Below are 17,582 nucleotides of genomic sequence, written 5' to 3'. Positions count from 1 at the left end.
AGGAACTTCCCAGGCAGTCCAGTGAAGTCCGGTGATTAAGACTCCAGGGGCACAAGTTTGGTTCCTGGCTGGGGAAGATCCTGCCGTGCTGCGAACGAAAAAGACAACAAGAAGACCTAACCCCCACAAACATCTTACAGGCTAGCTCTAAGGAAGATGCAAATGGCATGCTCTGAGAACAGAAGAGGTTGGCAAGTTTCTCAAACTCCCTGGGACTCGGTTTTCTCTTCTGCCAGGTGGGGAGTTCTGTTCTCTCAAAGCCTCCGAGCCGAGGAGGTCAGCAGGACCAGGCTTCACAGGCCCTGAGACCACACAGACTGCACACCCTCCCAAAAGTGCCGGACCCTGCGACAGAGACCAGGAGCATCCAGGCTGCAAGGATGCAGGTCGGAGTGGGGAGAGGACAAGAGGACAGGTTCAGACGTCTGCCAAACAGAAACCGTCCAACTTCTGTTTTCACCACAACCTGCAGAGTGAGAAAGACACTTTACTTGGCAACCCAGTAGCGTGCACACAAACACGCACACACATGCAGCGTCTGTGAGACGCAGGCTTCCAGTCTGACCCTAGTCAGTTTCTCCACTTCCCGCAGTCCAGTTCCTCCCCTGTGAGTCAAGGACAGGAAAAACGACACCACGACTTCAGTTGTTGTGGAGAAATAAGTCATCGTGTGTAAAGCGCTTCATGGCGTCAACCTTTCTCTGTAAAACTCTTACTATACACAACTTTCACAAAACTCAACCTGACTGTGTGTATTCCACTCTCATGCCTTCCTCCCATTCTATTTCTTCTTCTGTTTTAATACTGGCAGAGACCCTCTGGATTCACTTCAGAACCCCATTACCAGGGTCCTGACTTCCAGCTGGAGACAAGGGCTTGGACCTGGGTAATGGCAACAGAGGAGACAGAGCTGATAGTTTTGGGGTGACTGGTTACAGGGGAGGGGGTGTCAGATGACTCAGTACTCTGGGAGGAGGACATTGTTGGGGAACAACCGAGTGAGACCACCCGCCCTGGCCAGGCACCGTAGTGACCACTTGCAGGAGTTATCTTAAACGGGAGGTCCTAATAAGGAACGAGGGGCTACCAAGCTGCTGCTGAGTCGCTTCAGTCGTGTCCGACCCTGTGTGACCCCACAGACGGTGGCAGCCCACCAGGCTCCCCCGTCCCTGGGATTCTCCAGGCAAGAACGCTGGAGTGGGTTGCCATTCCCTTCTCCAATGCTTGAAAGGAAAAGTGAGAGTGAAGTCGCTCAGTCATGCCCGACTCTTAGCGACCCCATGGACTGCAGCCCACCAGGCTCCTCCGTCCAAGGGATTCTCCAGGCGAGAGCACTGGAGTAGGGGGCCATCGCCTTCTGAGCCCATCTGCCCATCTGCTTCCTCCACTAAGTGAGCTGCTTCAGGGCAGGGACCACCCTGGGTCATGCATCTTTCTACTCCCCAGGCCCTCCAGCACGCGGCCCTGCCCACTGCCTCTGGGAGGTCCTCAATTCAGTGATTCAACGTGATAAAACCCCCCAAAAAGGCCACTTACAGTTCAGGACACTAAGATAAGGTACAGCAGATGGGACAGGCAAACAGAACCTGCCAGGAGAATTTGTGGTCACTTCAGGAGGTGGGCCAACAAATTCACAGACAAAAGGAGCCTGCAAACATCTGTGAAAACGCCGCAGTTTGAGACGGGTGTGGATCTTCATCATAATGATGAAAGGTATTAAGCAGGTCCTGGAAGGAATCAGGAAGACAAAGGAAAAATAAAACTGGAAAGATGGGGTGTAACGTGTGTATGTCATTCAACCTCTTCCAAGGTCACCGTGGATGCTGGATTCTTCTCTTCACTCCCCTTGCTATATATTTCCATCAACTCGAGGCCTTCTCAGGCGTGCCTGTTTCCAATCCTCTGCCATCCTCCAAAGCCTGGCTCCTTGGAGGTTACCTATTTTTCTTACATGTATGTGACTCGTTCCGCCAACCAACTGGGATGGTAATACACACCTTCTTATGCAAACACCACCATCCTTTGCACAGACAAGGCACCCAATAGCCATTGATTGACTGGTTTTTATACTGATTATGTTTGCATTAAATACCAAATTCAGATTCAGATTTTCTAGTCTTACCCTCTTTAGTTGCAGCTGTTACTAAAGCTGTCATTTTTAAGAGTAACAGCTATATTTATTAAGCACCTACCATATACAATGCACAACTAAGGACCTTAAATACAGCATCTCCTGCAATCTTCAATCTGCAGGGTAGGGATTATTATTTCCATTTTACGGATGACAAGATTGAGGCTCAAAGAGACAAGATAGTTGAGTAAGTGGCAACACTGGAATTCAGACCTAAGGCTACTTAACTCCAAAAGCAAATGAACACAATCACTCTGAAGTTTCTGCCCTCTTTTTCCCTGGAACAGAGGCCGGAGAACAGCCCATCTGATATGGAGTCCACAGCCACCAAAGACCTAAGCAGGGCTCAACTCACAGAAAGCTTTTTTAGGCTTGAGAAAGCCACAGCTTATCAAGACTCATTCATTCATCTCTTACCAGCACATGGGTCAAGTCAAGCTTATTTTAACTCTACGATTTAAAAAAAAAAAAAGGAATGTGTTAATGGCCTCACTTATTTCTGAAAGAACCTTTAGGGAATTCCCTGAGGGTCATGGTTAGGACTCCATGCTTCCACTGAACGGGGCCTAGGTTTGATCCCTGATTGGGGAACTAGGATCCCACAAGCCTCACAGCATGGCTAAAATATATATTTTTTTAATTTAAAAAAAGTGTTTTTTTAAAGAATGTTTAGTTAAACTAAGAAACTACGCTCAGACTAATCAAATTATTACTGTCAGATCGTTAGTAAAACAGTCACAAAACGCGCAACAGCTTCCGTATCTGCTGTTTCAGTCTGCCCAACTCCCCGACATGCATGACTCATCTGAGCATCTCAGTAACTGTGGGGTGAGAACAAAGCAAGACTAAGAGACGTCCAGTGAGTCTCTGGCGGTCACAGTTCCTGTGACTCAGGACCTGGTTATAAGCTACAAAAGAAAGTGCTCTGAGCAGCGGGGTCACAGGAGAAAGAAGGAGGGCCCCGGGCAGCAAGGCCCCGGGCAGCAAGGCTCCGAGTCCGCCCCCCACCCCCACCCCGCAGCGTCCTCCCGCCCTGGACCGCCCAGACCTCCCCTGCAGACAGGAAGCCGGCACTGCGGAGCCCGCGTCCCGCCCACCACCTCTGACGGAAAGGCTCTGGGGCCCGGAGTTCGGGAAGCCAGGGGGTGAGTCTGAAATGCCTCCCTGCTCCCCAGCACTGTGCTGGGAGGCGGATGCGGTGAGGATGGATGGCCCCCAGAGGCGTCCCACATCACATCCGCTCCACATCTGAAGCCCTCCCCTTCATCTCTCTGACCTGGCTGAGGGGTCCAAAAGTGGCAAAACCAGCGTTATGCTTTCCCCTTGTAATTTCCACACAGGAGGCTGCCTCAAGCTTGCAATGGTACAGGACAGCCCCGCACTGGCAGCTCCGGATAAACAGAGGCAGGAAAAGAAAACCATTTTAACATCCTACTGTTGGTGTGCTAGTCGCTCAGTCACGTCCAACCCTTTGTGACCCCACGGACTGTAGCCCGCCAGGCTCCTCTATCCATGGGGATTCTCCAGACAAGAATACTGGAGGGGGTTGCCAGGCCCTCCTCCAGGGGATCCTCCTGACCCAGGGATGGAACCCAGGTCATCCATATTGCAGGCAGATTCTTTACCAGGGAAGCCCACACGACTGCAATTACTGCCTTGGAGTGAGATACCTGGGGCTTCATAATAAATTCTTCTCTTTTACAAAAAAAAAAAAAAAAAAAATTCAAGGGGAGCCCTGCCTGGCCCAAGTAGGTCAAGGGTCTACTTACAGCACAGGGACCAATCAAGAACCACTCCTGGCAGGTCCCAAGTTCAGACAGAGGAAAGGTGCTTCCCCAGAAAAACAGGAAGGGTGCACCAGTCTCCAACAAAGGAAGAAGGCTTATTTAAGGCAGATGAAATAACACCATAATCATAAGTATTCAGAAACCCTGCACACACAACTGCTAAGACACTGCTCTTCAGATCCCAAGTCCAGTAATCTCATTCATTCTGCACCACAGCTGACATTATTTGGGCACTAAATTGTAAAGCAATAACAGTAAAGAACAGCCAGTGTAGAGTAAGGTGCTAATTGTGCAGTAAAGACGCTTAGCGCAAACAGCATTCAGAGAAATCAATGCACCCATTTACATCTATGGAATATTCTAAAACTAAAGCTTTTAGTTTTAGAGACTAAAGAATCTCCAAAGAATTGAGACTTTTGAACTGTGATGTTGGAGAAGACTTTTGAGAGTCCCTTGGACTACAAGGAGATCCAATCAGTCCATCCTAAGGGAGATCAGTCCTGGGTGTTCATTGCAAGGACTGATGTTGAAGCTGAAACTCCAATAGTGTGGCCACCTAATGTGAAGAACTAAAACTCGTTTGAAAAGACCCTGATGCTGGGAAAGATTGAAGGCGGGAAGAGAAGGGGACGACAGACGATGAGATGGTTGGATGGCATCACTGACTCAATGGACATGGGTTTGGGTGGACTCTAGGAGTTGGTGATGGACAGGGAACCCTGGGGTCCTGCGGTTCATGGGGTCGCAGAGAGTCAGACACGTCTGAGTGACTGAACTGAACTGAACTAAGAGATCTCCACACCACAGTTTTGTGCTAGGATGAAACAGAAACCATGTTTCTTCATCAACAAGAGCCAGGCCTGTCTCCCAGCTCCCTTCTGACTCCCTACAGCTGAGTGAAAGGTCTCTCCTTGGGTCCATGACTTTTTACTACTCTCTGCCCAGGTGACAGCTAAAGGCCCTGCTTCTCAGGAAGGAAGCAGAAATCAGAAACACAAATCCAAGTCAACCAAGATGAAGGCAAGGGCCCAACTGTCTGAAAAGACTAAAGGGCCAACACAGGAGGCAGGGCCCGTGGGAGCGAATGAAGTGGAGGGGCGGGGGTTCCTTCTTCTTCACCAAACACAGCTCTCACCCTCGCTGCTGCTTCACAAATGTTCTTTGCTGTAGCTGCTTCCACTGGCTGCGCGGGGTTATGATGACTTCTAAAGGCAATCCCAGGATTGGGAGCTTCTCATCCTTTTCTCAGTGGTCTAACTAAACCTGGATCACTGGAATCACCCCCATTTATCTGCTTCCAGCATCTTGTTTCTCTTCCTGAGCTGCAGCCACTTCATTGTCTCCCTCCACAGACCAGAGACAAATGCTGGTATTGACTGGGCACTTCCCTGGTGGCTCAGATAAGAAGGAATCTGCCTGCAGTGCAGGAGATGCGGGTTTGACCCCTGGGTCAGGAAGATCCCCTGGAGAAGGGAATGGAAACCCACTGCAGCACTCCTGCCTGGAGAATCCCATGGACAGAGGATCCTGGCGGGCTACAGTCCATGGGGTCGCAAAAGAGTCAGACACAACTTGGTGACTAACAACAAACAAGATGGTAACGCTCTGTTTAACTTTTAAGGAACCCTTTAACATGTCTTGAAAATAGGAAATGCTACCAAGAAAAGCCAGAAGAACACTGCAAGCAAAGTGCAAAACCTCAGTGAAATCAAAGAAGTTAAAAAAAAGTTTTTCTAGTCTCACCCCTTCTTTCAATAAGCTCAAGTCTGGGCAAAAGGAACCGAAACAGTACACTTCTTCTTAAAAGGCTAAGAACACTAGCAAGAGAAAGCTAAGATATGTAATTCTTGTTGTTCGGAGGGAGCCGAGAGCGGCCCATGGCGCGCAGACACAGCCTCTCTGCACCTGCCTCACAGGCTTTCATGCGGCTGATCACCGCCAACGCTTTAGCAGGACAGCCAGTGGCAAGACGGAAACGTGGAGGGACTGCACCAGAAGGGGCCACGTCGACACCTTTAAATTAAGTGAAGAAGAAAATAGCTCTCTGAAGACAGAGTGAGCTAACCACAAATGACAAAATCGACTCTTCTGACACAAGCAGAACACCAGCGTGCCGGGGACGGCGGCGAGCCAGGAGACAGGCAGGAGCGCCAGCGGCGCTCAGGGGCAGGGGGTCCATAAACAGCAACTCTGTCATCTCGCTGTGCGTGGGTCCCCACAAAGACACACCTGAAACACCAGCGGTGGCCTGAGGTTAAGTCCATAGCCCCGCTTTTGGCCAAAGCAGAGTCTAGCAACGATGCATGTGCAAAAGGCAAAAGAACTCCCAGATTAGCTCTAGCAAGCCCTTCAAAGTTCAAACTAAAACCAAGGCCAGGAAGGAAACAAAGCGAAAGGTAGCTTCTTATGAATCAAAAAAAGTCATTCCTTTCTCGCGAGTGGCTCTGCCTGGTCGCTTCAGATACAGGCAGACCCGGTGCTTGGACTGGGGAACATAATAAACACAAACACGGACGTGACTTAAAACCCAGCAGCAAAGTGGGCCTCCCGGGTGGCGCTAGTGGTAAAGAAACCTCCTGCCAACACAGGAGAAGCAAGAGGCACGGGTCTGATTCTTGCCTAGAAAATTCCAGGGACAGACGAGCCTTGTGGCTGTAGCCCTTAGGGTCCCAAAGTGTCGGGCATGACTGAGCACGCATGCCCGCACACATACACACAAACACACACGCGCGCCCTGACTTGTAACATCCCCTATGTGTGGGCCTCTGGAAAGCCGAGACTTAACTCCCACCTACCAGGCAGACCTATGGTCTGAATAGAGGGGAAAGAGGATAGAAAAGCACAAGGACTCATTTGACAGAGGCAAGGGAAACAGACATACGCTGAGAATAATATAAAATCTAGGTGAAAGAAACAAAGGTTATCAGGACAGAGAGCTACAGGTCCTTGATAAAGTGGGATTCTCCTGGCACCCAGCATCACATCACTCAGGCCAGAGAAAAAACGCAACACCTGGCTGCAAAGCGGAGTATTAGACCTAGGAGTGTGTGGCGTCTGTGCCTCTCCTTCGTTTCAGAGAAAACAATACTGAGGTTTGGAGAGATTCGGCAACGTATCCAGGACTGACTGTTAACAACGACAAAGCCAGGCCTATAACCCTGGTCTCCTGGAAGGCCTTCCACTAAACAGTACTGATGATGGTGGTGCTAGCGCTGAAGAATTTACAAGCAAACATTACAATGAGGGCTTTACATGTATTATCCCATTCAATCAATCCTCAACAAACTATAAGGCAGTAGTAGTACTTAGGTGGTGCCAGTGGCAAAGAACATGCCTGCCAAGACGGGAGACATAAGAGACCCCAGTGCAAACCCTGGGTTGGGAAGATGCCCTGGAGGAGGAAATGGCAACCCACTCCAGTGTTCTTGCCTGGAGAAGCCCATGACAGAGGAGCCTAGCGGCTGCGGTCCACAGGGCCGCAAGAGTTGGACAGGACTGAAGTGACTTAGTGCACGTGTAGTACTATTATTAGCCCATTTCACACGTGAGGTGCGGAGAGGTTAAGCTACTGGGCCAAAGTCACACAGTTTGGTAGAAGGGAGATGTGCAACAGCATGGATGAACCTGGAAAGCATTATGCTAAGTGAAAGAAACCTGACACAGAAAAACAGATAAAACACAGCATGATCTCACTGATACGTGGAATCTAAAAAAGTCAAAACCCACAGAGAAGCACAGAGCAGAATGGTGGTAGCTGGGGTGGGGGGTAGGGAGATGATGGTCAGAGAGAACAAACACTCAGTTATGAGATGAATACATTCTAGGGTGTACTGTGCAACATGGAGACTACAGTTAGTAATGCCGAATGCCTAATTTGCTATGAGCGTAGATCCTCAGAGTTCTCACCACACACAACAGCATTGGTGACTATGTGAGGTGACACGTGTTAATTTACTTGATTGCGATGATCATTTCACAGTGTGTATGTACATCAAATCACCTCGTGGTACTCCTTCAAAATATACACTTTTTATTTGTTAATTATGCCTCAGTACAGCTAGGAAAAATAAGAGGGGGAAAAAGCAGCACATGAAGGATAGAAACCTAGGTCTAGCTGAAATCCATGCTCTTGACCCTTATATTAATATCTGACTGCCTCCAAACAAGGGAGGAAGTCACATTTTTAACTAAAATGTGCACCAGAAACTTCTTATCACTAGGTAGTTTTTATTGTCTATCACCTTGCCCTTCAAGATTAAAAAAAAAAAAAAAAAAAAAAAACTCTGCACTAAGAGATATAAAGACCAAAAATATTTTAACTTTGGTGAGACGGCTTAAGACTCTCCAGCCCAGACAACAGAACTGATTAGACTCAGACCTGAAAAATTAGAGGCTGGAGCCAAAACATGTCCCTTTGGGATTTTGTCTGGCATCTTGCACTTTCAACAAGTTCCATATTTATTTTCACAGAGTTAATTCTGACTGGATAGTGGTGCTGCCAGGCCCAGTTGATTTCAGAAATCAGTGTTTACCAGATCTTGGCACTTCCACTAAAAACATCACAGAATCACCAGATTAATCATAAGCGTGCCTACGTTTAGTTTTAAAAAACAGTTATTTTTGAAAATTGTCAAAATGTAAAAAATGACATTAAATGAAACATGCTTTTTGATTAAAAAGCATCTGACTTTTGTAAGAAATGCCATTTATCTTCTCAGATACCACAGTGAGAGTGCCATCTCATCGTACATGGAGATGCTTCGCTCTGTAAGCTGCAGAACCAGAACCTCTCCCTGCAGACACCTGGCCCAGTGCAATACCACGACCTTTCCCTGCACGACCTTTCCCTGCACAATCCAACCGCAGGCTCGGACTTCCGGTCCCTCCACGATCTACACCCGTCCCAGAACTGCAGCTCCATGAGGGCCACAGGCCCCACGTGAGTCACAATCCTCAACGTGCATCACAAAGACGAGGGCAGCAGAGAAGGCTTCCTGCACACGATCAGAGGCCCAGCGCTGTGTGAAGGCCCTGCGCTCAAGCTCTCTCCTTTCACACCCCCCGCACTCTGCAGGAGGTGCCCCTCTTACGGCCAGCTTTAAAGACAGAGACACTGAAGCTCAGCAGGGTTAAGGGAGCTGCCCAGGGCCGCACACCCAGACGCTGCACACACACACACACACCCCCCAGGTCCCTCAGACGTGAGCGCCCAGCCCTCGGCCCCCTCACCCCGCGGGGCTCTCCCTCCCCCCATGCACAAAGCCCAGGAAGGCCCCCCTGCCATCTCCTCAGACAGCGCAGGGCGGGTTCTCACTTCCAGTCTGAAGGGAAAACGCTAGCGGTTCTCCCAGACAAACCAGCTGGATAAAGGGAACATAAAAGGAAGAGAAAACATCTCTGCCCTTAAAACTCAACCATCTAAGCTAGAGAGATCTAAACAAACCCCTGTATGTCTAGGGCATTTCCGGTCAGCAATGTATTTCCATGGTCATCTGGGACACACGCACACACACGGAGCCTGACCGTGTGTGACACGCTGACACTTCCTAACCCTCTTTCCTTTTCTTTTAATTCAAGTATAGTTGGCTTACAATATTACAGTTGTTTCAAGTGTACAACATAATGATTCAATACTTTTATAAATTATATTCCATTGAAAATTATTATAAAATATTGGGTATATTTCTGTGCTGTACAATATATCCTTGTGTGCTCAGCCGCTCAGCTGCGTGGGACTCTTTGCAATCCTGTGGATTGTTGCCCGCCAGGCTCCTCTGTCCACGGGATTCTCCAGGCAAGAACACTGGAGTGGGTTGCCAGGCCCTCCTCCAGGGGGTCTTCCTGACCCAGTGATCCAACCCCTGTCTCCTGTGTCTCCTGCACTGCAGGTGGATTCTCTACCGCTAAGCTATCAGGGAAACTCCACATTATACCCTTGTGCTTATTAATTTTATACATAGTAGTCTGTATCTCTTAATCCCATACTCTTAGGTCCCTTTGCTTTTTTTTGCTGCACCACACACACGGTTCATGCAGGATCTCAGTTCCATAACCAGGGTCGAACCTCTACCCCCTGCGTCTGGAGTGAAGTCTTAACCACTATACTGCCAGGGAAGCCCTTTTTTTTTTTCAATGTGTCAACCTACTAAATTGACTCTGTGACTGTAGATTCTGGATGGTAGCTTGAAAAGCCCTGCTCCAGAATGCCCTATTTTAGCTCTAATTTTAAAAATAAATAAATAAATAAAACAGCAAAAAACAATCAGGAAGCTGGCCCTGACATCTAGCTTAAGTTTCTTAGGCTGCCAGGTCACTTCAATGTGCACGGCTGCACACCTCCCCGGGGCGGACTCAGCAGTGACCCGGGTGGCCGAGGTTCTGCACCTGGAGTCCTCTGACCCGCACCCAAGCACTGCCCGAGTCCTCCAGATTCCGGCCTGTAAACTGGGAGCCAACGCCACTTACCCCCGAGCTCGTCACAGGCCACCTGCCCGGGAGCTGGTCCCCGCTGTTCGGGAGGCCTAGGACGCGGGCGGGGGAGGGCCAAGCCTAGCCTGCGGGACAGGCCCGGACCCCGACCCCGGCCCGGACCCCGACCCCGGCCTCCACCCCACAGCGCCTGATGCCCCTCCAGTGGTCGCGGGCAGCTCTGCAGCTGCAGACTGGCCTGCGGCCCCTCCACCGCGCCGAGGGCCGCCTTCAGACCTCACCTCTCAGGGAGGAAGCATGACACGTGAGGTACCTAAAATACGACGGGGCCTCGGCCAGGCGCCTGCCCTCGGAGCGCGCCCTCAAGCTGGGCAGGTGGACGGGTAAACAGGTGACTGTATAATCCACTGGGCCAGGCAGCGTAACTGAAACCCAGACATCCAGGGAGAGCGCAGCTCATGCTGGAAGGCCCACTCCTAAATCCTAGCTGACTTTTTTTAGTAGGGAAAAAACCACAGCTCACAAATTGCTAATGCATTAAGAATCAGAAACTACCACCTCCAAGCCAAGTCTCAAGCCCGGAAGAAAAGCATCCTTGTCTGCTCTTGCTGTTGTTTAGTCACTAAGTTGTGTGCGACTCTTTGTGACCCCATGGACTGTAGCACGCCAGGCTCCTCTGTCCATGGGATTTCCCAGGCAAGAATACTGGAGTGGGTTGCCATTTCCTGTTCCAGGGCATCTTCCCGACCCAGGGATCGAACCCACATCTCCAGCATTGCAGGCAGATTCTTTACCAAGCCACCGGGGAAGCCCGGCCTTGGATATTCCTACAGCAACAGCAAGCAGGACTGTCACAACTCCAGCGCTGCCTCCCTGATGTGACTGTAAGCGCCCTGAGGCTGGAAGTAAGGTCACCTGTTCAACATCACATGACAAATATCACAAGACTGGAAGCTCGAAAGATGGAGAATCACTGATTGCCTTTCCAGTTCCTTGGGAACTTGCTCTCTATTTGTCCAGAATCAACATTACAAGAGGAAGGAAGGGTGAGGAGGATGAAAGGCCTTCCATGAGGCGGTCAAAACTAAGACTGAATCTGCTGGATGCTTAAGTCGGTCTTCTGAAAGGTGAAGCCAGAAGCCTCAAAGTTAGACTTCAAAAATCACTTTAAGATTATAAAGCCACTGTATATGTGTGTACTAAAAGTATTCATGTGTCCAATGTGCATACTTGAAATGCCTGTTTCTCAGTATGAAAATTCATTAAAAATCTAAAAAGAGGGTTACCACATGGCCCAGCAATCCCACTGCTGGGCATATATCCAGAAAAATGGAAACTGTAAAGATACATGCACCCCACTATTCATAGTGGCACTGTTTACAACAGCCAAGACATGGAAGCAACACGACAGATGAAGGGATAAGAAGATGGGTTCTATATACACAAAGGAATATTACTCAGCCATGAAAAATAATGAAATGATGTCATCTGCAGCAACATGGACGAATCTAGAGATTACCCTAAGTGAAGTCACACAAAGAAGGACAAATACCATGTGATAGCACTTATATGCAGAATCTAAAAAATCACACAAGTAAATTTATTTACAGAACAGAAACAGACATTGCAAATAAAACTTATGGTTACCAAAGAGGAAAGGGGAGGAGGAAGAGATAAATTAGGCATTTGTGATGAACATATATAGACTACTATATATAAAATAGATAACCCACAAGGACTGTATATCACAGGGAACTACATTCAGTATCTTAAGCTATATGTACGTATGTATGTATGTATGTATGTACGTATGTATGCATGTATATAACTGAATCACTTGGCTGCACACCCGAAACTAAAACAACATTGTAAACCTAGCGTGTGTGTGATATGCTTAGGTGCTAGTTGCGTCTGATTCTGCAGCCCCATGGACGGTAGCCGCCAGGCTCCTCTGTCCACAGGGATTCTCCAGGCAAGAATACTGGAGTGTGTCGCCATGCCCTTCTCTAGGAGACCTTCCCAACCCAGGGATCGAAACCAGGTCTCCCGCACTGCAGGCAGATTCTTTACCATCTGAGCCACCAGGGAAGCCCAAAATATCACACTTCAATTAGGAAAAAAAAAAAAAAACAAAACCTGTTTCCAACATCCTATTTTGGCATTTCTTCATTTTTTAAATGAAGAAATGGGCCTGGGCACTTGAGAGTGGCCATGTGGTTAACAAGGAGACCCTTAGAGCTCTGGTCCCAGCAAATAAAGCAAATGTCAGCTACCCAGCTCCCAAACCAAAAACCTTAGAAAATATCTGGCTAAAGCAGGACTCTTTATGCTCTGTCCTCTCGCTCTCTCGCTTTGGAGAAGGGAGGGTACTGGGGAGGTCAGTTACTAAGGCTCTCGGGGCGGTGGGAGCGTCTCAGGCCTCTGCACGCGAGTTAAAGGTCTGTGATCTCTCCAAGTCATGCTGGCTTAAAATAAGGACAGAAAGTAGGAACCTGTTCATTGAGTTCCAAGCAATTTCATGTATGCTGTCTTGTTTACATCTACTCAGCTCCTTCAGATATTATAATGATGCCCAGCTTAGGGATCACAGACGCAGAGGTTGAGTAAAAAGCCAGGAGGTGACTGGGAGGGACACTCAGATGGGCCCAGACGTAGCCCCCAGGCCCCACGGCATCCTTGCAAGCGGGGGCAGCACACGAAGGGGACACTCGTTCACTCTCAGAAGACGACTGAGTTTCAGTTTATACCCCTGCTGATATTTTGTCTGAAGCATCAGAGAAGCCTGCGCAGTATGCTATCTAAAGTCTCAGGTCTGTGACGTCTCCTGAGAACCCATCCGGGGATGTCCCTGGTGATCCAGTGGCTAAAAATCTGCCTGCCAGAAGATAGGATTAGTGAAGCAGAAGGTAGAATGGTAGAAATAAATGAATCAGAGAGGAGAAAAGAAAAATGAATTAAAAGAAATGAGGACAATCTCAGAGACCTCCAGGACAATATGAAACACTCCAATATTCGAATCATAGGAGTCCAAGAAGAAGAAGACAAAAAGAAAGACCATGAGAAAATACTTGAGGAGATAATAGTTGAAAACTTCCCTAAAATGGGGAAGGAAATAATCACCCAAGTCCAAGAAACCCAGAGAGTCCCAAACAGGATAAACCCAAGGCGAAACACCCCAAGATACATATTAATCAAATTAACAAAGATCAAACACAAAGAACAAATATTAAAAGCAGCAAGGGAAAAACAACAAATAACACACAAGGGGATTCCCATAAGGATAACAGCTGATCTTTCAATAGAAACTCTTCAAGCCAGGAGAAAATGGCAAGACATACTTAAAGTGATGAAAGAAAATAACCTACAGCCCAGATTACTGTACCCAGCAAGGATCTCATTCAAATATGAAGGAGAAATCAAAAGCCTTACAGACAAGCAAAAGCTGAGAGAATTCAGCACCATCAAACCAGCTCTCCACCAAATGCTAAAGGATACTCTCTAGACAGGAAACACAAAAATGGTGTATAAACCCAAACCCAAAACAATAAAGTAAATAGCAATGGGATCATACTTATCAATAATTACCTTAAACGTAAATGCGTTGAATGCCCCAACCAAAAGACAAAGACGGCTGAATGGATACAAAAACAAGACCCCTATATATGTTGTTTATAAGAGACCCACCTCAAAACAAGGGACACATACATACTGAAAGTGAAGGGCTGGAAAAAGATATTCCATGCAAATAGAGACCAAAAGAAAGCAGGAGTAGCAATACTCATATCAGATAAAATAGACTTTAAAACAAAGGCTGTGAAAAGAGACAAAGAAGGACACTACATAATGATCAAAGGATCAATCCAAAAAGAAAATATAACAATTATAAATATATATGCACCCAACATAGGAGCACCGCAATATGTAAGACAAATGCTAATAAGTATGAAAGGGGAAATTAACGATAACACAATAATAGTGGGAGACTTTACTTTTGAACTGTGGTGTTGGAGAAGACTCTTGAGAGTCCCTTGGACTGCAAGGAGATCCAACCAGTCCATTCTGAAGGAGATCGGCATTTCTTTGGAAGGAATGATACTAAAGCTGAAACTCCAGTACTTTGGCCACCTCATGCAAAGAGTTGACTCATTGGAAAAGACTCTGATGCTGGGAGGGATTGGAGGCAGGAGGAGAAGGGGACGACAGAGGATGAGATGGCTGGATGGCATCACTGACTCGATGGACGTGAGTCTGAGTGAACTCTGGGAGTTGGTGATGGACAGGGAGGCCTGGTGTGCTGCAATTCATGGGGTTGCAAAGAGTTGGACACGACTGAGCAACTGAACTGAACTTAATACCCCACTCACACCTATGGATAGATCAACTAAACAGAAAATTAACAAAGAAACACAAACTTTAAATGATACAATAGACCAGTTAGACCTAATTGATATATATAGGACATTTCACCCCAAAACAATGAATTTCACCTTTTTCTCAAGTGCACACGGAAACTTCTCCAGGAGAGATCACATCCTGGGCCATAAATCTACCTTGGTAAATTCAAAAAAACTGAAATCATTCCAAGCATCTTTTCTGACCATAATGCAGTAAGATTAGATCTCAATTACAGAAGAAAATCTATTAAAAATTCCAACATATGGAGGCTGAACAACACTCTCTGAATAACCAACAAATCACAGAAGAAATCAAAAAAGAAACCAAAATATGCATAGAAATGAATGAAAATGAAAACACAACAACCCAAAACCTATGGGACACTGTAAAAGCAGTGCTAAGGGGAAAGTTCATAGCAATACAGGCATACCTCAAGAAACAAGAAAAAAGTCAAATAAATAACCTAACTCTACACCTAAAGCAACTAGAAAAGGAAGAAATGGAGAACCCCAGGGTTAGTAGAAGGAAAGAAATCTTAAAAATTAGGGCAGAAATAAATGCAAAAGAAACAAAAGAGACCACAGCAAAAATCAACAAAGCCAAAAGCTGGTTCTTGGAAAGAATAAATAAAATTGACAAACCATTAGCCAGACTCATCAAGAAACAAAGGGAAAAAAATCAAATCAATAAAATTAGAAATGAAAATGGAGAGATCACAACAGACAACACAGAAATACAAAGGATCGTAAGAGACTACTACAGCAATTATATGCCAATAAAATGGACAATGTGGAAGAAATGGACAAATTCTTAAAAAAGTACAAGTTTCCAATACTGAACCAGGAAGAAATAGAAAATCTTAACAGACCCATCACAAACATGGATATTGAAACTGTAAACAGAAATCTTCCAGCAAACAAAAGCCCAGGTCCAGACGGCTTCACAGCTGAATTCTACCAAAAATTTCAAGAAGAGCTAACACCTATCCTACTCAAACTCTTTCAGAAAATTGCAGAGGAAGGTAAACTTCCAAACTCATTCTATGAGGCCACCATCACCCTAATACCAAAACCTGACAAAGATGCTACAAAAAAAAGAAAACTACAGGCCAATATCACTGATGAACATAGATGCAAAAATCCTCAACAAAATTCTAGCAATCAGAATCCAACAACACATTAAAAAGATCATACACCATGACCAAGTGGGCTTTATCCCAAGGATGCAAGGATTCTTCAATATCCACAAATCAATCAATGTAATTCACCACATTAACAAATTGAAAAATAAAAGCCATGTGATTATCTCAATAGATGCAGAGAAAGCCTTTGACAAAATTGAACATCCATTTATGATAAAAACTCTCCAGAAAGCAGGAATAGAAGGAACAGAACATACCTCAACATAATAAAGCTATATATGACAAACCCACAGCAAACATTATCCTCAATGGTGAAAAATTGAAAGCATTTCCCCTAAAGTCAGGAACAATACAAGGGTGCCCAATTTCACCACTACTATTCAACATAGTTCTGGAAGTTTTGGCCACAGCAATCAGAGCAGAAAAAGAAATAAAAGGAATCCAAATTGGAAAAGAAGTAAAACTCTCACTGTTTGCAGATGACATGATCCTCTACATAGAAAACCCTAAAGACTCCACAAGAAAATTACTATAACTAATCAATGAATATAGTAAAGTTTCAGGATATAAAATCAACACACAGAATCCCTTGCATTCCTATACACTAATAATGAGAAAGTAGAAAAAGAAATTAAGGAAAAAATTCCATTCACCATTGCAATAAAAATAATAAAATACTTAGGAATATATTTACCTAAAGGATCTAAAGACCTAGATATAGAAAACTATAAAACACTGATGAAAGAAATCAAAGAGGACACTAATAGATGGAGAAATATACCATGTTCATGGATCAAAAGAATCAATATAGTGAAAATGAGTATACTACGCAAAGCAATCTATAGATTCAATGCAATCCCTATCAAGCTACCAGCAGTATTTTTCACAGAGCTAGAACAAATAATTTCACAATTTGTATGGAAATACAAAAAACCTCGAATAGCCAAAGCATTCTTGAGAAAGAAGAATGGAACTGGAGGAATCAACCCGCCTGACTTCAGGCTCTACTACAAAGCCACAGTCATCAAGACAGTATGGTACTGGCACAAAGACAGAAATATAGATCAATGGAACAAAACAGAAAGCCCAAAGATAAATCCACACACCTATGGACACCTCATCTTTGACAAAGGAGGCAAGAATATAAATGGATTAAAGACAATCTCTTTAACAAGTGGTGCTGGGAAAACTGGTCAACCACTTGTAAAAGAATGAAACTAGATCACTTTCTAACTCCATACACAAAAGTAAACTCAAAATGGATTAAAGATCTAAACATAAGACCAGAAACTATAAAACTCCTAGAGGAGAACAGAGGCAAAATAGTCTCCAACATAAATCACAGCAAGATCCTCTATGACCACCTCCCAGAATACTAGAAATAAAAGCAAAAATAAACAAATGGGACCTAATTAAAATTAAAAGCTTCTGCACAACAAAGGAAACTATAAGCAAAGTCAAAAGACAGCCTTCTGAATGGGAGAAAATAATAGCAAATGAAGCAACTGACACACAACCAATCTCAAAAATATACAAGCAACACCTGCAGCTCAATTTCAGAAAAATAAATGACCCAATCAAAAAATGGGCCAAAGAACTAAATAGACATTTCTCCAAAGAAGACATACGGATGGCTAACAAACACATGGAAAGATGCTCAACATCACTCATTATCAGAGAAATGCAAATCAAAACCACA

The 17,582-nt window shown here is 45.7% G+C and overlaps 1 protein-coding gene across 3 annotated transcripts in view; it reads right to left on the bottom strand.

Moving 5' to 3' along the window:
• The window catches only part of SMCO4 (single-pass membrane protein with coiled-coil domains 4), a 78,358-nt gene that overhangs the window by 42,053 nt on the left and 18,723 nt on the right, over positions 1 to 17,582 (bottom strand). The window lies entirely within an intron of this gene.

The sequence above is a fragment of the Oryx dammah genome, unplaced genomic scaffold (genome assembly GCF_014754425.2).
Source record: "Oryx dammah isolate SB20612 unplaced genomic scaffold, SCBI_Odam_1.1 HiC_scaffold_15, whole genome shotgun sequence".
NCBI lineage: Eukaryota > Metazoa > Chordata > Mammalia > Artiodactyla > Bovidae > Oryx > Oryx dammah.
Note: the sequence above shows the minus strand (reverse complement) of the source record. Positions and strands in the feature narration are given on the sequence as shown.